The sequence below is a fragment of the Bombus impatiens genome, unplaced genomic scaffold (assembly GCF_000188095.3).
Source record: "Bombus impatiens unplaced genomic scaffold, BIMP_2.2 scf_0064, whole genome shotgun sequence".
Classification (NCBI taxonomy): domain Eukaryota; kingdom Metazoa; phylum Arthropoda; class Insecta; order Hymenoptera; family Apidae; genus Bombus; species Bombus impatiens.
Window position 1 is genome coordinate 158,763 of NT_176483.1, and position 21,935 is coordinate 180,697.

At 37.3% G+C, this 21,935-nt stretch overlaps 1 protein-coding gene across 1 annotated transcript in view; it reads left to right on the forward strand.

The window, feature by feature from the left end:
- The window catches only part of LOC100742007 (ras-GEF domain-containing family member 1B-like), a 241,605-nt gene that overhangs the window by 118,904 nt on the left and 100,766 nt on the right, over window positions 1-21,935 (forward strand). The window lies entirely within an intron of this gene.

Sequence of the window (21,935 nt, forward strand, 5' to 3'; positions counted from 1 at the left end):
TCCACTTCCATTCCGCTCGTCGAGTCACTACTACTCGTCTCTCGCGAATCGTTAAACACACAGATAATATTTTCAATTGAAACAGACAGAATCGACACAAGTTACACGATTAATCTCAAACATATCGGATATATCAAAACCTAGACGCAAGTAACAACGACCCAACCAATGCATCAAGATATCATTTCAGATGAACACGACTCGTTCCATCGACCACTCGAACAATACCAACTTCCGTTTGTACTCACACCAAAGAAACGTAACTAAATTCCAACCGAAACGAACGTTAACTGAATAAACGAAACTTTTAAACCGAAGGCTGTACGTGCACCAACGAAGCGGAATTCGAAGCAACGATATCCAGGAAAATTGGCCCGAGGGGTAGATCGTGTTTCAACACTTTCATGACGTGGCGAACGCGATCTGTCACAACGGATCTCTCGATGCTTCGGAATCTTTTCGTTCGTCGAGGAAAGAATTCGTCTCGACGTTGGACTTTTCTGCTGAGAAAATTCGATACACGGTCGTCTCGACGAATCCGTTGATATATGGCGTAAGGTTTCCTCGCGAATCGAGGGAAAATGGGGGGACACAAGACGAAGGGAGGTCGTGAGAAACGAAGAGAAGAAGACGATAGAAAGCTCTCGTTCCTTTGGAACGAAAAGAAGGGCGTTCCTTCGGAATTTTTCTCCGCCTCTTCTTTCTCGCCGGTAGCGAAAGGGTGATTTACAGAGCGTTTCGAATCCTCGATGACAACGGAAATTTAAGGTACGACCATCAGTGAGCTGGACGATCGAACAATTTGTTTGGGAAAAAAAGCGCGAAAACAGGTTCGACCGAGATACGGTTTTTTGCTTCTGGCCAGCATTTGTCCTTTTTCGTCAATTTCTTTGCGGCTATGGAAGAATTTTCCAATGATTTCCTGGAATAAGGACAAGAGCTTCCTCTATAAGAAAAATAGAAATATGAGCATTTTTTTCTATAAGAGTTGTTATTTTGTTTTTGAGATTATTGAGTAGAATTATTTGTTGTTTTAATATTTCTAGCATTATTTGATAGAAAGATCTGCACTCTAAACTATTGATATTTGATATTTATAAATTTGATATTTTCAAGTTTAATTGGTTTAACAGCTAAAATCTTGTTACGTAAGAGAATAGTTGGCTTATTTTTTTATCTAAGAAATTAAATAATTTATTGCTAGGAATAACGACTCTTTCGTTCGATAATTTCTCTTCTCGTCGTTTTTCCATGCGTAAGATTCTCCAACAATTTCCTCCTTGTGCTTTATTTCTCTGGAAGAATCTTTTTCTTTTAACGTTATTATCAATTTTCTGACATTAACGAAAGATCTGAATGTTCAACTCTTGATCCTGAATTTCATATCTTCGATTTCAATTGATTTAATCTCGACAATCTTGTTATATAAAAGAATCCATAACTTTTTATATCTTATTATAACGAAGAAAGACCCTTTCATTGACGTTGAAGATGTAGAATAAAGTTTCGAGTAAGCTGCTTGAAGATAAGGATTGTGAAGCTTTTCTGGGTTAAGTTTCAAATCTTGGAAAAGTATCTCGTAATGTAACTTAGGTTTTAAAAATATTCACCGTGTTGTTCGTTACATGTATACCATTGTTTTATTAAAGCAGCTTATCTACTTTCTCAGAGGGAAAAATGAGAGGAGGAACGAATCGCAGAGAGGAAAGCTCCGTTTATTCTGCTTTTACGACGATGTAATTCTTTTTATCTACTTGTTATCGTGTTGACGTTGTTAATCTTAATCTGGCAAAGATGAAGAATGAAAAATGGAATTGAAATCTGTGAAATCCAGTGGCAAACTTGAACAGATTTTAGATTTATTGTACATAGAAGTAGCATAAAAAAAATTATCAAATATATAATTTATCTCGTGAATTAAAGGAGATCCAAAATATTATGAATCTTTCATTATGTATACCATTTCATGTTTTCAAATTAATGATGGAACATCTTACATTTTACCTTTATTTTATTTACATTTAAACATTAAATATTATGTTACAATCGTTAAAATCTTTCTACGTTCTACGCTATAATTTGAAGAATATTATTTACAAATTCAGAAACTTGTTATCTTAACGAACGTAATTGATGAAATGTGGAAGAACATTAATATGTATTTTCCTAAAATCTGTTGGCAAAGTTCGGGTAAAATGAAAACTAAAACACACAGACTACTGTATTTTTTATATTTTATCTAAAAATTACAGAATTCATGAACCAAGCAAGTCATAGTATTCAAATTATAAAGTTTATATAAAAATCAGATTTTTTTACATTGATCTCAATTTATAGTATGTAAAATAATGAAAAATATTAGGTTTTAATTCATTAACAAGTTGATCATTCCATAAATGTTTCCAACTATTAAATCTAATGGACGTCCACTCCTTTTTCTCATTGAAAAATTGTTTCCTACCTTTCACAATTTCCGCTTCAGAATAAAAGCTTTCAAACAACTAATCTTCCGAAGTACTCTTCTTTCATCTTTTTACTTCTTCTTTATACTATAATAATATGTACTTGCGAACAATGTTGCACGTTTTATCATAAATTAATAATATAGAAAATAACAAATTTGATGATAAAGAAGACATTTAAGAAAAAGAGGGATCCGTGCGATAACAAATTTTAAAGTTTCGCTGAAAAAGCTGAACTCTTCAACTCGTTTACTTCCCATTCCTCTTTTCTTCGCTTTCTTTAATGCGATTTTGTGAGGCGGTTGGTTATCTTGTTTGCTTCGGTTAATTTAAAAAGTATACTTGAAGTTTGTAGACTTTCGTTTAATTCTTCAAATGTTTGATTTTCTAGCTAGTTCACGTGCAGCAACTCTCGCGACGAAGCGTATCACGATCGTTCAGATATCTTTGAACAATAACTGTTTGATCTGAAATATAGGAATTTACTCTATTTATAAAATGCTTTAAACGGATAATACGTATATATTTTATATTAGCGTTAATATATTCTTTCATTATATAAGTTTCTATAACAGTCTTATTAAATTATTACACAAACATGAATTAGTAATATCTTCATAAGGACATACCAGTTGCAATATATCCTTTTTATTATATTTTTCTATAATTGTTATTAAACGATTCAATAAATAATAATTGTCTAAAGTATTTTGCAATTCTTATGACATTACCATCTTCACAGATTAGGCGTGACTATGTGTTCCTCCAGAATTTATGAAAATATTCATCAAGAATTACTTCTAATTGGTAATTAGAATGCGCATACTTGTACAAATTCATATTTATATAAATATCATTAAAAAAAGTGGAATCTAGATAGTTTGTTTTACCTACTAAATATCATAACAGATCATAATAATAATACTCTCGTATTTCACATATTTTTTTGCCCATTATGTGCATTCTATGCATCTCTGAGCTTTAAAATTTCCTTTTCAATTTACTAGTTACTAATTCATCGATAATTTGTACACTTCGGTCAAATTCCCATATTGTTACTACGAATTGAATCCGGATCATCGAAACGTTTTCAAAATACTCTGTACACGTCATTCTTTCAAAGTTCTCGATCTTGCCATGTCGCGCCGCGGTATATTACAGTCGGGCTTTATTACAGTACGATATAATTCAAAGTGCAGCTTAAATTTAATTCTCAAAATTGAATTCCGGAACTACTTTAAGGGGCCGTGCTCCGCGAAGCCCTCTGTTCTGTTTTACTGCGGCCGGGTAAGGGCAAAACTCGACGTACGGCGTTGTAAATCTCGAGCCGGGCGAAAGCACGGGACAAAGTCGTCGGAAAATTAGCGCCGCTTTCGCTTCAGCGGAGAGCTTTTGCTCGGAGGAAACAACCAGTGGATGCCGTCTTCTCGTAAAACGTGGCTCCTGGCGAAAGATATTTATCGAGCGACCTGGCAGTTCTTTTGACCGCAGGTGCATCAGTAGGTGTACTCGCGAGTCTCAGGAATAAAGGAATCCACGGGAAAGGTGAATTTTCCTTGGTGTACAAAAGCATGGAATTAGATTTTGGTAGCTTTATTACGTAAAGCTTGGAAATTCTCAGTCTGTTAACACCTCGACACACAAATACTTCTTCGATTTATTCACAGAAACGTTCATATTTTTTGTAATAAAAGGCAATCAATAATACAGACGTATGTGCAATATATTTTCTGTAAGGTCATCTGAAAATCGTGATCACTGCAATCCAGGATCAATTAGTGGAAAAAATAGATTCGAATATCGGTAAAGAAAGGATTTGACATTTCCCAAAAGTCCAGTTGAAGTATCGTTTAAAAATCGTTTAAAAATTCTACTTCATTAGTCCAATTATCGTCTAAAAACATGAAACTGGGAAGCATAAACTAACTAAAGCTCGCATTAAGTAGTATTAGCGTATCATTGGTCAGACATATCCATCTCTCTTGTAGCATAATCCATAAACCATATGTATTTGATTGCGATTTGTTGCTTAGAAACAGGCTCGTGTGCACTCATAAGCAGAGTGATCCGCGCAATTTGCATACTAATCTACATATCAAATAACTTTTTAAATATGCGTTGTATAAAAAATATTTTATGCAAGAGTTGCATAGTTCGATGCGACACGTTATGTGGCTCGTGTATTTCTTTTCACAAATGGAAGCGTTTAAATGGAATGCTATATTTTTTATAGCAGTATATCGAACAATGTCGAATTTTGAGTAAAAAATTATGAGAAAGCAACACTCTGTCTGTCTGTCTGTCTGTCTCTCCTTCCATCGATCATTTCAATAATACCAACTTCCTGTCAATAATACCAACTCACACAAAAGCGACTTGAATAAATTCTATTTATTCTGTTTATTCTATATAATTCTATGCTGTGATCCCTATTTGCAATGTACACGTTATTTCACCATAAAACTCTATCAATATTAATATTGACTTTCAAACATCAAGCCTTTTCGGTTGAAATACTCCGATCAAATATCGATGTCAGTTAAAACTGGTACGTCGTCGCGAAGCTACCAGCTCCCATAAATAAAATATAAATCAAAGTAATGCAGTTTTCTGTACGTGTTTCCTCCACGCGACGAAATCTCGCGAGAATGAGCACTGCGCAGCTGCAACTGCGGTAGACCGACTATAAAACTAAAATAAAAGGGAAGGGCAGCGATCCAGTGCGGGAGCAGCGGGCGAAATCGATGGCAGGTGAAAAGTGGCGAACCGTACGCGAGACAAATCACTGGCCGCGTGTAGGAACTATTTTTATAGTTCGGCTGCACTTGCCGCGAAAGCGCAGTTTTCACGATAAACCGACGAATCGATGTGTTGCGCAATTTTCCTTTCGTTCCATTTTTTCTCTTTTTCCTTGTCCAACGGTAAGGACACTAGAAAAACGATTGTAGACGATGCTTTTGAAATATCTAGCTGCTGAAAATATTTTTAATCGCGTTTAAGGAAACTTTAAATTCTTATATAATTAAAATGTAACTGCGTTATTATTATTTTTACTATCATTGGCTAGTGAAATTGGGTAATCTATGTAGCATGGATTGTCGTACCATCGCTAAGCTACGGAAATGCAGTTATGCAAATTTATGCCAAGTTGTATCTAAGCTGTGGATATTTATGCAAGTTCATATCCATATGTGCAAAATCAAAGAACGGAAACATAAGCATCGGTTTGTTTCACCGAGTTAATACCGTACCATTGTACCTATACTTGGACCATTTCGTGTATTTTTGCATATAGAGCATATCCTGTGCATTTTGGTATCTTTAAATTTCTCATGAACGCAGAGAGTAGTTCGCCAGTGTAGTTCTAACATATAAATGGCTATTTTTGTGAAAGACAAAATCGACAATGGTTAAATAAATTTGCATACAAAAAGGAATTTTGCATTTCTAAAATGTACAGACTTCGAAATATCAGAGCATGATGCAGAGTATGTTCAAGATTACAATTCTTTATGAAACAATTGAATACCAAAGAAAGAAACAAATTTGCCTAAGTAGAACCTAAGTAGACCTCTAAATATTACGAGCATATTATTTTGAACATTTTTATACATTCTGAACATTGCCACATCTTCAAATTCCTCATAAATACGTAAACATTCACGATCCATTTACTGGAATAGAGAGAGCTGAATCTTAGGTATGATAAAAATTATTCGATCACATGAAATATCAACTTTTATCCTCTCGGCGAACAAAACAGACATCTTCATGCATAAAATGTTTTTCAATTGTATCCAATTTTCCACAACTACCGTCAGATTGGCAATCAACGATGAAATACGTTCGCCACTATCTCGGAAATATCCAACCAAGCAACCAGCAATAGCAATTTTCGCGTATCCAGGAAAGAGTGTCATTTTTATTTATACGAAAGGCAGGAGCATAAAAACGAAAGAGACCGGAAGTCAGTATGCCAGCAAAGGTGGATCTGTCATGGATCGTCTGGCAAATGTCAGGAACGATCTGGGTCGCTGGCTCGAATCGAATTGCAGGGCTTTGGCGGTAAGCCTGTCGAGCCGTGGCATCGACAGGATCCGTCGACGGTGCTGTGACGGTTCCTGTACATGTCCTTGAGTAGTTTCGCACCACTGCACACAGAAGGCACCCCTTCGTCCCTCTGTACCTCGGCCTACACCTCTCCGCCCCCGTATCCTGTATAACACACTCAGGATTCCGTCTCCTTTGACGGCCTGTCGATAGACAATAAACTCGATTTGTGTATCGGCTTGGGATCAAATGTAAATGTGTGCACAAAGTGCAACGTAAAGTTTATGAATTGGAAAACCTAACGCTCCTACGAGGTATACGGTTTCGCACGAAAGTATTCGAACACTTGTAGACATCTTTTACGAATATATCACGAAGCATTTTGAAATTTCATTAACGCTGTTATCGGAACACTGTTACGAAAGTAGGCGAACATTGTTTTATTGATACAGTTTGAAAGAAACCTGGAGACATGTATAGAAGTTGAAACATATTTGGTACATGTCGTATATATTTCACAGAATTCACTAAAGTATTTTAAAGGGATCATCTTTACAGTTATTACGTGTTTAAGATGATTGCTCGTATCGTCTATCAATTTGTTACAAATCGTATGTAAAGTACTTCAATTTCTTCAAACTTCATAAAATTGTAGGATTTATGGTCGACTGGATATTTCTTTAAACTCGAGGTTTATTAATAACACCATTAAACATTTGTAAATCTGTGCCTAGCATTGAAAACGAGTCATCGTGCAATCCGACGGATATAACGAGACAAATGGTGGTGGCTGTGAGAGACGACAGAATGGAAAATCCCGTTTAAAAGCTGCGCGGGTGGCAAACGCGAATCGTCGACGGGAACGGGGTGTCGCGACGCGACGCGTTCGTCGCTTAAATCCCGTCTAAGCTTCGAAATTCACACGCAGCACGTTAAATGTCGCAATTATTCATTATCAAAGAATGGAAACACGGTGTTCGGGGAGCGGCTTGGCCGATCTTGCCGGCGGCCTCCATAAATTCCAGCTTCCTCGAATATTCCGGGAAAACCGTACGTTACGCGTTCAACGTCGAGACGACGAGGGTAGTCAGCCACTCTTGGATGCATAATGCAGTTCCTCGAGTCTCCCATCTGCCTTGTTCCTCTCTCTGTCTGTCTGCTTCTCTCTCTCTCTCTCTCTCTCTCTCTCTCTCTCTCTCTATTTCTGTCTCTTTCTTCCACCCAACACAGCATCACACACACCTTTCCGTCTGGTGAAAACCATTCCCATGGACGTTACCACCACCACCACCACCATCTCGCTAGCATCGTGACCAGCCTGCGAACTAACACCCCCAGCTTACGTGTCCTTACTCTTTCTTGCATGGAACCATGCGATCTCCCTTAATGCTGTCTCGTGTCGGCTCCATAAGTCACGGGATATAGGATTGGAAAGAGTTTAAGGTTATCTTGGGCGAACAGGTGGAGACATCGAACGTTCTGCACGACTATACTGTCGTACATGGAATGTCTTTTAAATATTTGAGGAAAGACGACGGTGATGTAGATACTTTCGATTGTGCTTGAATGACAATTATGTGGATTTTTTAACAAATTCAGATTTTTGAGGATGTGATTAAAAAAGCAGAAATTCGATGAAAGATTGTTTTGATTACCAGGTATCATAGAACGCGCTACAGTTGGATATCTTCTATACGTGTTGCTTGCGCAATTTCGTACCTTCGATTTTCATACGATTACACAAAAATCTGCGGTCTGACGATAATGATTCTCGTTCGATTTGAATTAATTAGATTGTTTGTTCGAATTTTTGATAATTTTTAACGAAGGATTTGCTGGAATAGGTCAGTGAAAATCTTGGAGACCTGTGTATACTTGTAAATGTATTTGAATTAAGAGATATTTTATATATTTCCGAATATTATTTGCCTGGTGCAATATAACATGAAATATTTGGCGTATCTTTGCATTTGAAATGATATTGAACACGTTATATAATCGAAAGAGAATTTTAAAAAATTTTCAGAAGTAATTAAAATCGTTATATGAAACGACACAAGATCGTGAATATCGAAAAGTATACACACGAAGTATCCCATTCACAGTATAAAATCTATGGTATCGCGTGTTTCTATGTCTATCTCGAAAAAAGAAAAGCGAAAAATAAGTCCACTTACCTAGCAACATTGCGTATTCACCCTAATACCAACGATCAAGAGTGGAATAATGCAACAATTAAACCGCGGATGTTTATGCATTTCTAAAAAAAATAAAAAAATCGTAAAAATGCGCAGAATCCACGCAATATATAAAAAATATATAAAATATCCAAATTATAATACTTCTTGCAATATCTGTATAGCAAAATAAATTCCATTCGCATAGATTCCATTTCTTTTTAATTAGATTTATAAAAATACAAATTTGTATAAACATCTATAATCACAAGTATAATATGGATTACAGTTGAAATAATAATTCGCTGTAATACTACCACAATGATACATGTACAATAATAATATTTCAAAGAACAAAGAAGAAATCCATAAAACAGGGAGAAACAATAACATCTACCTTACAGCATCGTATATTCACGAAGATAGGAAGAGTCGAGGTAACAGCGTGAAAAAGGATTCCGTTCGAACCTATTCCCAACCCTACGGAGAAATGGAAAACGATTTCCCAGCCGGTACAGATAAAATCGGATATCTACTTTATGCATGCATGTATACAACAGGGCGTTGACAATGTGATATGCTAAAGCGGAAGCATCTGTTTGTTACGCGGTCTGGGGTTCCGGCTCCGTTGATATTCAAGCCGAGGACCGTGTGATTTTTCATTCAGCGTGGAAAATCGACGGGCCAAAAGTCTGGAGAGAGTTTGGCCTCGCGTCGCGTCGCCGACATTTAACCTGATCGATGCTTTCGATTTATCTCGGTCCGATTTTCGACCCCTGGCGCAAAACTGGAAATTCATTTTCGCTCCCCTCCCCTCCATCCTTGAAAGTACCGATCTGTGAACGTCACGATTGCACCGTTTCTCGCTGTTGAGGATGAATGAAAGCACCAGGCACGATCGATCTACGCTGATTTCAGCGAGGTTGACGCGGTTCGGCCAAACGAGCTTTGCCTGACTTTTGTTCGTTCCATAGAAAATACCGCCATGCTAACGACGAATTTGGACTCTGAGTTTTGTTGCACCTTATTGATGACATCGAGCTGGTGACCAACGAATTCTTTGTACAGTGTAAAATTCAGAGACTCGGACGTTCGAGTAATTATGAAATTGGGTTGAGATATGGAACACGTGGAGAAGTGGACTTTGCTAATCCTGAAACAGCGGAGGTTCGATCATCGTTTCTTTCTTCCTTTTTGTGTAATTAATTTATGGAATCCCGAAATGTAGAAATTCCGATTGTAGTAACATTGGAACTATCCACTAACAGTAGACTTATCACTGTAATTGCTACAAAAAGACAAACAATTTTAACGAGATTAATGTTAGCTTCGCTTATGTATTAAGCGTTTGAAGTACACAACAGATACCTAACATACGAGAAAATATCTTTTTACTTTTATAATTAAATGTTTCCAAATGCACGTTACATTTTTTTCTTGTTTTCTTTTTCTTGTTTAGAGAAGAAGAAATATAGAAATACGCCTTAACATTCGACTTTGCGACTATTATTTCCATGTTGAGAGAAATTATGATATAGCAGTAGAAAAGATCTGCCTTCAAAGAATATTAACTTTTATCGCGGCTCAAATGACAACAGCTCGATCACAGTAATTCTAAATATAATCACGCTTTAGCTCTAATTTATAACTTTATAACTTATAAACCTTAATACTTGCGCCACTGAAAGCCACACAAACAGCGAAACCGCCAAACGACCCAACGCTTTTACAAATTACCCAATTTACCAACACCCATCAATTTTAATCTCTTGCATTGTAACAAGCACGCTCGTGTAGCATTCTCCATAACTCCATAATTCCGGCATTATTATCCTATCACAAAACTTGAACGCCTATCGTTCCCTTATCCACATATTTCATCCCTTTACTGTTCCCTCGTAAACCAGTCATCCTATGGATCCACACGCGAATGCGTGTCATCGGAACTCGCGCAAGCTTGGAATCGAGGCTGTCAAAAATTTCACTGAATCTTTTATCAACGTAAACACAGTTCACCCCCTTCATCCCCGTTTCTGTCGGTGTGAACGATGTACGTTCGATCGTATGCGTGCAGATACGCTTTTGTACTGGCTAATTCGAAGAACGAAAGCGGTAATGCGTGGCCACCGAGCTTGCATTGTTCGCGCGAGCGTCACTCTTGAGCGCAATAACGTGCGAGCCAGGACAAGGGGATGAAAAATGACCGAAAGTCGTCGTTGGCCGAAGGGTGGCTACGAAACGGGATGGCGCTAGCTATCGATTAGTTATCGACATTGTTGTCAGTCGGGAGGGTTGAAAAATAGTAGAACATCAGGGGAGGACGTAATGAATTGATATGAAAACTGCGGTTTTTACGGTGGCTTCCTCGTTTACGTTTTCTCGCCAAGTTTCTCGAACAAGCTGAGATTTTTCACGGAAAGAAACTGTTACAGGGCCGAGGTTATAGGAATAAATCGATGAGCGTCGAGTGACGTGTGATATATGACGAAGGTAAATGATCTTTGCAATGGAAAAATATAATTAAATGTAATTATATCGTCGGTTAAAAAGTGGTCGATTTTTAGTTGTCTCAAGAAACGAATTCCGCAGATGATTTATTATGTATATTTTGTATGACGGGAGTATTGGTAATTTGGCTAATGAAATTATAGTACTTAATAAGAATTTTGCCGTTTAGAACCTATTTTAAGCTTTTAACGATAAAGAATACATAAAGACTATTTTTATTAGAAACATGATTTGTATAGTGAACTTCTATGAAATAGCTATGTATCATTCTATTATATCTTTTGGCGATAAATGCAATGTTATGTTATTTTGTTTATCAGTCTTCCAATAACGTATTCACAATTTGGCTTATTGTCTGAGTTATTATTAATAAAATAAACAAAATTTCGCAAATATTAAGTTATTATATTTCATGAAAATAGAATCGAAGTGGCATAGCAAATAGAATGAAAAATAAATTTTATCGAAACAGAATCAGATCTTCCAACGAGTGCACGTCCTTCAATTACAATTAAAATCACAACACACAATCTCGTTGTTGTTAGAAAAATATTTGAAAACAATTTTCCATCGACAGTACCGAAACCATGGAATATTTGTTTCAATAAATAGAATTCGATATATAAAATACAGATTCGTTCCTCTTGGAATCCAGTTTGTCAAACGAAACGTCGATGAATCGACAAAATCGTACGTTAACTATCTAACATTAGGAAAACAGTTTCATTCTACTGTTATAGGAACGATCCATTCATCTTTCGTCCCTATTTTTTCTCCCTGTGGTTTCTTTTAGAAGACAACGTGCACAACTTTCCCTTTGACGTTTTCTTTACCCTCGCATCTCCGAAGAGACAAATGATACCCGGCTGGTACAATTTGACGTAGCACGTGCTCCTTTTCGAGTTCTAGTGATTTCTCCTCCATCTCCACCAGGTTTCGACTCGATCCTCCTGCATCGTTTGTCAAGTCTTTAAAAGTCATTTCACGTTCTTTCATCGTGAGATTAAACGCTTTCCATACACGTTGCGGTCTCTTCTAATCGTCAGATTTTTAGATCAGTTTTAATGATGATTAACATTGTAAAATAAGTTCATATACATAAAATAACACGTTTGAATTTCATGGTATAATTAAGTAGTATAATAAATAATATAGACGTAACTAAATAGTACATTGAGCAGCGATATAACAATTGTGCCACTGTACTCAAAAGAATTGTACAATATTATATATATAATTGTATATATTATAAAAAATATTATATAATATTCATATACAATGATATTAAATATTTATATAATATTTATGTTCAAAAATATCATACAATATTATACAATATTTTTCATTTAAATAAAAAAGTAGTTCAATCGTTTCTGCATAAGAAATAACCAACTTGGAACGAAAAAGCTCAAGAGAAAAAAATATAAAATTTGTACCTCCATTTTAGTAGAAGCCATTCGCTGATTTTTTCAGCTTAAACTTATCAGAAACTTACGGGGGACAACATAAATTAGTTGCTTGTTTCTTTTATTTTCTCTCGTTTTATCTCCTTTTCCACTGTCTTAAATTTTATTGCCTAATTTCATTAATTCGTTTCTTGGCACTCGGGCTCCTTTTATTTTCGTGGAGCACGGGTCAATTAAGCGTGGCGCGCGCTTTATTCCGATATTCCCGTTGCATAATTAGAGGCTACGAGGCACTTGAGGACAGACTAATTTTCCAGTGGTTCTAAAGGACTCTTCAAAGTTCCGCGGCCCGATAGTAGAATTTTCACTTTGAATTAGTCTCCGGTTACTCTCGTTCATTGATCGAAATTCGAGATCCCTGCAAGAGAGACGTCATCGTTGCTTCAAGTTGGTTTCGCGAGAGTGGTTGAGTGGTCTCGTTGAAAAATTTGAAATTCCAGAAACGCGCAAGGAATTACACTCGCCCGCGAGTCTTTGACTCGGTTCCTATGCTTGTGATTTTTATCTATTTAACGTTTACAGAGAAACATTGAAAAATTCCGACAATTTTAGAGTCTTGAGTTACATTTCAATTGTTTATCTAAATTAGAAGTGGATTTACTCAGTCTGTATTTTAAAGTACTTTTACTAAAGAAAAAGTATTTGCACATGCTCTTATTTTCCAAGTGTTAGTTTTAAGCATTTCTCGTGGTATCTTTATTTTCTTTTACTTTCTTTCCATACTATCAAGTCTTTGTAATCGTATGGAAATACTGCTAAATGATACACTTGCGCCTAATTAATTAATACGTAAATACAGTGGTGATATCTGTCTATATACTTTAACGAACAAATGAAAATAAGTCGCCGAATAATTTCCACACGGGAGAAGAAACAGGGTTGATAAGACGTTCCAGAAGAAACAGAGCTGATAAGATGTTCCGGAAGAAACGAATCAAACGATAAATAGTAACGGAGAAACAACCAATATGGACAAAAACAGAAAAAGAAAGAGCAGAGAAGGCTACATACCGTGTTGTTCTCTTGCTATCTCAGTCGGCTCGTTCCATTTCTTCCAAATAATGCGAATTACCCCGATGCATCGTTACAGTGCTATGCGTACAAAAACTTATTCGGTAAGTTGCAACTGGGGCGCAGCTTTTTTGTCTCAATTCCCTCGAACGTAAGTCCACCGATAGTGGAACTTTCGTGTTTCACGCGAATATTCCTTTATTTTACGCGATAGTAATTAACCTATTAATCGAGTAATTTCCTAATCCAAAATTTCTAACGATTATAGAGTAAAAAATTAATAAACACAAATCAAGATTCCAGTTAGATCGTATATTTTTATCCATTTTGTGACGAATCTATCAGATTATTGTCATCTTTAACTACTTTGCATTAAAATACTTCTCCTCGGTCATCAGACGACATAAAAGTGAAAAGAAATTAACAGAAATGGAATTGTTATATTTCGAGCGTGTGCTCTTCGTTATAGATCGAGTGAAATTAAATTTCCAATGAAATTCTTCCAAAAAAGAAATTTCTTCCGATGAACCACCAACGCGATCCTCAACAATAGCGTCCAAAGCGGACCAATGTCCGGAACCGGCTAGACTTTGCCGCGATAAAGCAATCCGAACCTGGCGCTCGCAGAGGGTCGTCAGTTAAACGAGCAAGTATTTAATTCTCGGCAGCGGGCTTGGGTATCAAAGGTGAATGAAAAATTCTCGAAACGCGAGGATCGGTTCTAGAACGGAGATGGGATAGCGAACAAAAGTACGGTTCGCTGAAAAGTCTACGACCACGTTCGTCTCCGAAAGGTTCTCTCAGTGCCTTCCTAGAGGGTTGGAGATAGAAAGATAGAAAGCTGAGGTAGATGAGAGCGACAAATGGCGAACAGTTTTGCGTCTTCGTGACGAAATAAACCGAGTTCCAATTACAAGGAAAACGCAAGGTGCTTCGGATGAAATAGAGGCTTCTAATTACGCGAGATCTGAAGCGTAAGAGGCCAATGCTACATCAATCTTGACATTACCTGGACTCTATTGCAATAATTTATAATCCAGTGACATTAGTGGATTAATAAATAATTTACAATCGAATTCACAACTCGAGACGAATTGCTATCGCATAATTTTGTTACTTTAGATCGTATAGGACAATTAGACGATATCACGCAGGTAATAGAATTCACAAAGTTGGCATGGAAAAACATATTTATGAATTCATTAACACTGACAGCTTGTAATTTGTGACCTGTGAAATGTTGGTTCAATTGCGCGAAAGGATCTTGGAGATAGGAGCATCCACTGGAAAAATAGTTTTGCTTATTTCAAACCACGCTGATCTTATATCACAGCGAGCAGTAGGACGTGTTCATAACATACTTAACTTTATTCTTCAAAATATAGATTCGCGTAAGTATCCGCATTTCTACTGGTAACATAGCCGGTTAGATCGTTAGACAAATTTACGACTTGTCAACTGTCAACGCTCGACTGGCTACATTCTTCAAATACAAATGGAGAAGCATCGCTTCACATTTCACTGTATTCGAGGCATTAAAGCTTCGAGGAGAAGAAGCTCTGCTGTTAAGATCACGTTCAACAATGGTTAAACTGATTCTTTTATAGCTGTGTGGTTGTGTTGTAATTAATGACAGGTTACGTTTGCATGGGGAATCGAAATTAACGAAGAGGCGAATGCCTTCGGGGTACATGTTAAACCAACGTGATTACGTAAGCTTGATTGTTCGAGGCTGATGTAGAGTAATGGTATGGATAATTCGTTGAACTTCGAAGTGACGTTTATTAAGCGTTCACGATACTATTTGATAACTAGTGGGCTTGAAGTTGTTTTAATCGTTTTACAATGTTAGGTACAAGAGATTCTAAGAAACATGATAATACGATAATGCGAATCTTAGGTCTTAAATGGTATTATTAGACTGTGGATGCTTATGCACATACGTTAAAAACGCAAGAAGCATATGGCACTTGTGCATGTAAGATGTGCAGATGTGTATGACAACATGCAAATCCCATAGATATTAAAAAATGTCATATTTTATTTGTTACATAACATTCTGTGAGAAAACAACTTGTATATTGTTGGCAATAATTTGCTCTCAAGGTCCTAGACGTTCAGGTTTTCGGAATATGAAATCTAAATTCTCATATTCATTCTTCAGATGTATTTTCATACATCTTATTAGAAATCCCCTTGTCACTTTCCCACGACGATGACAATCTTGTCGGGGAAATCGTGTTTCTTCTTCCACGTCTGTTTTTCAATTTTCCTTCGCGAAATATGAAGGTTGGCAAAGTCTCCAAGAATATATGGCATAGCTGTCTCACTTTCCTTTCGTGGATGTTACAAAGAAAAAATGTTAAGCGAATTGCAATTTAAAAGCTTTCAATTTAGTCTATCTCGTAAAAACATTGTTCTTTTCAAATTAGAAAGAAGAGAGAGTACAATGAAACAGATTTTATTTATCGTGAAATTAATATAATTTATTTGTGTATAATAATCAATAAATTCGTAACAATTCATAAATTATAATGGATCGATATAATAATTAATCTACATATCGTATCTATTTCTTTCTGAAAAATAAAGGAGGATCTATTCTTTAACTTACCATCATTGTGACAGTTTAATACCGATAATGGAAAGCAATATTAACCTGTTTTACAATTCTTTTTAATGGCTGTATGCGTCGAAGCTTAACAGCTCGGGCCGAAGGATAAATGAAAAACATTGAAATGGACGTAACTCGCCTTTGTCAGTCGTAATTTTACAGATTAAAATCGAATTGAATTTCATCAGCAAATATGACTCGACGTTGCCTATAAATGAATCGATAGGCGTATGTAACAGAAAGGATCTAGATCTAAATACACGTAAAGTAAAGTGTATACAAATGAATTAAATTAACTATCGATGGAACAATTTCGATGCAAATAGGCAAATACGTAATAAACGAAGGTAAATTGCTTCGTCAGAGAAGAAAGAATGTATTAACTATAAAATACAATACTAACTCTTTAAAATAATTAAAAAGATGTAAATAATAATGTGCATCAAATTATACAGGAAAGAAGTTGAGACTAACGAGAAGCTAAGATTATTTAAATGCAAACAGTTTTAAAAAAATAACTTGCAAAATCTAGAACTGATTACTATAAAATTAAACCTGATAGAAAATAAACAATAATAGAAAGAACGAAGAAACGTAAGAATGATAGAACTGAAAACGAGGAAATAGAGGAAAAAATAATAAATGAACTAAATCAGTGTTCAGAAACTGATAGGATGATTAAAGTCGAAACGATATCAGCTAACACTGAAATTATAATCCCAAACTTCCGACTTCATAATAACTATGATATCCGCTTATGCTATTGAACTGCCACGGATTTCGATAGCGAAAAGCAGAAAGTTGAGAGAGAGAGAGAGAGAGAGAGAGAGAGAGAGAGAGAGAGAGAGAGAGAGAGAGAGAGAGAGAGAGAGAGAGAGAGAGAGAGAGAGAGAGAGAGAGAGAGAGAGAGAGAGAGAGAGAGAGAGAGAGAGAGAGAGAGAGAGAGAGAGAGAGAGAGAGAGAGAGAGAGAGAGAGAGAGAGAGAGAGAGAGAGAGAGAGAGAGAGAGAGAGAGAGAGAGAGAGAGAGAGAGAGAGAGAGAGAGAGAGAGAGAGAGAGAGAGAGAGAGAGAGAGAGAGAGAGAGAGAGAGAGAGAGAGAGAGAGAGAGAGAGAGAGAGAGAGAGAGAGAGAGAGAGAGAGAGAGAGAGAGAGAGAGAGAGAGAGAGAGAGAGAGAGAGAGAGAGAGAGAGAGAGAGAGAGAGAGAGAGAGAGAGAGAGAGAGAGAGAGAGAGAGAGAGAGAGAGAGAGAGAGAGAGAGAGAGAGAGAGAGAGAGAGAGACTGACTGCATCAGACGCGAGTGGAGAAATTTCATTCGTCGCCCTGGCGCGTTGAATAATGCAGCAGCGTGTTCGTAACACCGAAGACGACCTGAGGGTGCACGGCCACGGGAATTCTGCCACGGGAATTCCGCCACGGGAAAGGGTGTTAAAGAGCGAAGCGCTGCACCGTTTAGCTCACTGTATGTTGGCCAAATTCATCCCTTTATCTGGCATGAACCAGAGCTGACGACTTAGAAGAAACAGCTTTGGTTATCTGGCATCGTGTTTCCTTCAAAAGGAATGTCTGATATTTTTTAATTGATTGTTTACGGTAGATTGAGCCACTATACGGTAGATCAAGAAGGTATTTAAACATTTACCATAGTAAATTCTTCCGTACATATCGTGTGCTTTATTATATGAACTATTTTTTAATTTCATTGTAATGCGATTGTATTGATCAAGCAATCTGAAAATGTATATATTGGGTCCGAAAAATTCGTAGCGTTTTTATTATGAGTTTTTATCAAATAATCCTGAACCTTGCATATCCAAGTAATTTTGGATTCTGCCTGAAATGTTCATCGTAATCTCACTATTATTTGCGGTGGTCTTTGTAAAGCTCATCCGAAGAACATAAGGATCTGCAAAAAATTAAATACTCTAGAAGCCTGTGAAAGCTATTCGAAGAAATTCACTAACGAAAGTGGCGAAGATACGTTGAAGTAAACTTTCGAGAGAGAAAAGTCGTGAAACAAACATCTCATCCAAATCACCAAACAACAAACTTCGTGTCACGGGAAAACTCGTCAGAAAATTCAAACGAGAAAAAATCATCTTATAAGATCGCATCGTCTAACACGAGATGCTTTTAAAGAAACTCCCTAGACGTGTCCACGCGTGTCAATCTAATTATTTAGGTCTCCCGTTTTCTTTGTTGACTCAACGTCCGCAGCTCTGAAGATTGTCAGCGACTTAACGCAAATACACCGCTCCTGGGAAATAGAGGCAACGATGAAAACGCAGTGTGCGAGCCGTGAAGACGGTCTGAAAAGATAAACGTGCCTGAAGCAGGACAGAAAGAGGTCGGTGCAGGGTCAGGAGTGGAAGAATCGAGTTCCGCGGACGAAGCAGAAGAAGAAACAGGGTACGATGGGCGCCCTGAGGGGTGGTTGACTCTCGAGAAGGCATCGTTCCGGTCACGAGGTTCCCCAACCCTGTCGTCCTCGTTTCTTCCACGGCGAAATTATTTTTTCCCCTCTTCCTACCCCTATTTCGCTCCCCACTTTCACTCCTTGACCACGTTGTTCTATCTATCTTTCTCATTCTCTCTCTCTCTCTCTTTTTCTTTCGTTTCCCTATCCCTGTCATTCGCTCACAGGTTTCAACCCTACTTTCGATCCTCCGTTCAACAGGGTAACGTTCACCGTATCGTTTCAGTCACGCGCTCACTCGAGGGGTGCACTAGAGGCTAGCTAAATTGCACCATTAATTGCACCCTACGCGCGCGGTATGCAACTGTGTCGAGTGCAATGGACCGTCCTTGGCCCAGATACCGATCCACTGAAGCACCTTATTCGTGATTGCCCGCCCGTGTAACTGTTCTCTGCGGTGGCTGGTATCAGGCCTGGTGCGCGCGGGATTAGGTGATTTCGGTGATTCCAAGTAATTGGATAGTTTGCCGCCATTTGCGTAACCCGACCGCCGCATAGATTTTCCATATAACGCGTTCGTTAGAGCAGAGACTCTCTACGAGGTAGATATTATGCAATGTGCATTTCTACTTATCTATATCTATACTACTATATCTTCCTCTATGTGTTGGGTATCCTCGGAGAATGAATAAAGTTTATCATGAACTTACAGCGTGTATTAAAAAATAAGCTCATTGTTTAATCTTTAAATATTGTTTTAAATCCTGTTAAAATATCATGGTTCAACGAATACGACTAATACCATTGCACTTTCTCTCTACATAAGCAGATTACTTATGGTACAAAGACTCGTATGTTCTATGCAAAGCTGGGACAGCTGGTTCCAGTTGCAAGCTATACTAAATATTTCGAACGCATCACATATTACGCGGTAGAACAACGTCGATTCGACATCGATTCTCGTTAATACCACACTGGCTTCGTTCTGTGTTTGAACGTCTATACGTTCGTATAAAGTTGTTCCAAGTTATTTATCATCTGTCTGATAGCAGTCTAACCGAACCTCTCATCTTCAGCAAACGAAGGAATCTTGTCTCACATATCCATTTACAACGCTTATAGTCTTGTCTCTTTCTACTATGATGTATTATACTCCCTTTTTTTGCTCTCATATTATTTCCTTTTTCTCCATTCTCTTTTAATCTCTCATTATTTCCTCGAGTATATACATTTACTACTAATTCCTTTTTCTATAAGTATTTACTCGTCGCTGTTAACCTAACTTTCTTTCATCTGTATACAATCAATTTTATTATTTTACGATAGAATCCGTAATTCTATTTTTTTCATATTTCTGGAATTTTTTCAATTACAAATTATTTCCTATTTATAGCCATAGAACATGTTGGAAAAATTCGGCTAGAAAAACCTGAAACAGCCTATATATTGTTATAATATCTGTTATCTCCTATCTATTCCGTTATTCTTTCTGGTCCCTAAAGACATATATACTTGCATAGATCTTCGTGTTCTTCTCTCTCTCTCTCTCTCTCACTCTCTCTCTCTCCCTCTCTACTGCGCCCCTTTTCGAGTTTTCAATTTTCCATTCCTATTCTCACGCCTTCATATCCCCACTTTCCCAACACTCACCACCATCGCATCTCCTTTTCATCTCACTCTATCATGTTACAAGCACCTCTCCCTTTTTCAACAACATCTCCACAGTTTTCCCCTCATTTTCACCCCCTCCGGGCTCCCCTTCCTTGCCTACTCTTTCGCTCATACACAGCGCGTTCACCACTCTTGTCTCGCGTTACCCCTCTACAATTCTCAATCTCTTCTCCCTACGTGCTCGAAGATTTCCCCATAGGCGTGTGCCTACGCTTATTCAAGCATTCAATTATTTACACGCACCCTCATCAACCAACGCGTACCCCTTTGTCGCCGAGCTGTATCGATTCACGTGTGTACACTGACTCGCTGGCGTCTCATGATATTAATTCTCGGCGAGATTCCAACGTCGGCGCCTTTCAGATCGAGATTCGACTGGAATCATCGAATTATGCGAGGCGCCTGAGATCGGGTTTCAACTACAACCAACTTCGTTCAACTACAAGCAACGAAGACTACAGACACAGGACGACAAAGTCCCAACTTAGTTCGGTTAAGTGCTACAACGAATACAAATAAAGTGCCGTCTAAATCTCACACTCGAGTTATTCCATCTCCTCCACCTTGAACGTTAAGTCATTCGAGGTACGCGATATCGACCGATCGGTTTGACCTGACCGGTTGCTCTTTAGTCGATAATACGCAACACTATTAGTTCATCTTATTATTCAACAAAGTATATTCGACTAAGGGCAGAGTATTCAACTGAGGGCAGCATCTGTTCGAACATTTCTTTGTCTGATAAAAATTCGTAATAAAGATACTATCAACTTTTCGTAAAATTCGATATTATAAGCGCAGTGGTTCTCCATCCATATTCTTCGAAATTAGACAAAGAATTTATCATGGAAACTTAACATCAATCATGTTCAAACGATATTCCATCACGAATCACGGTGTGCACAATATGTTGGAGAGTTAATATCGTAGGACGGCTATTTCCATTACTCACGACACGCTTAACTCCGGTAGAATCTGTCAGTTGGCCACTGATCAGACGGTTCACTGAATTGCTGCCGGAGTGAGTTGGTGTTTGATCCCATACCATCGGCTATGCGATTATTTACGCAATCGGAATTCACCGATGCGTTCGCTCATGAGCGAGCCTGGTTGAATGTTCGATTATTTCTGGTCACGTGTCGCCTTAAATTTGAGTTTACGCTCGACCAATAAATTCTTTTGGCACCTTTATTTCCACGTTCAATTCAGTTCTATTCTAGTTAATTTACGCTGTTTTGCCATTCTTTTTCTATTATGGGAAACAGTAAATTTGTAAGAATTTCAATCTATTTAATTTAAGTCGTAAGAGAAAAAAATGTATCAGTTATATTTGTTTCAGCTAATTTGCATTATTGAATTATTGTCGAATTGACATAATATTCTCCTTGCAAAGAGGTAGATTCCATTATCTTATTCAGTTCGAAGAAATTTAAGTATTTGTAATAGTATGATAAATTGCATTTTTGTTTTTCGTAGAAATTCTCTTTGTGTTTTTGACTTGTGTAATGAATTTTGATAAAGTGTCCATTATTTTTTTTTTTTTTTTTTTTTTTTTTATTTTT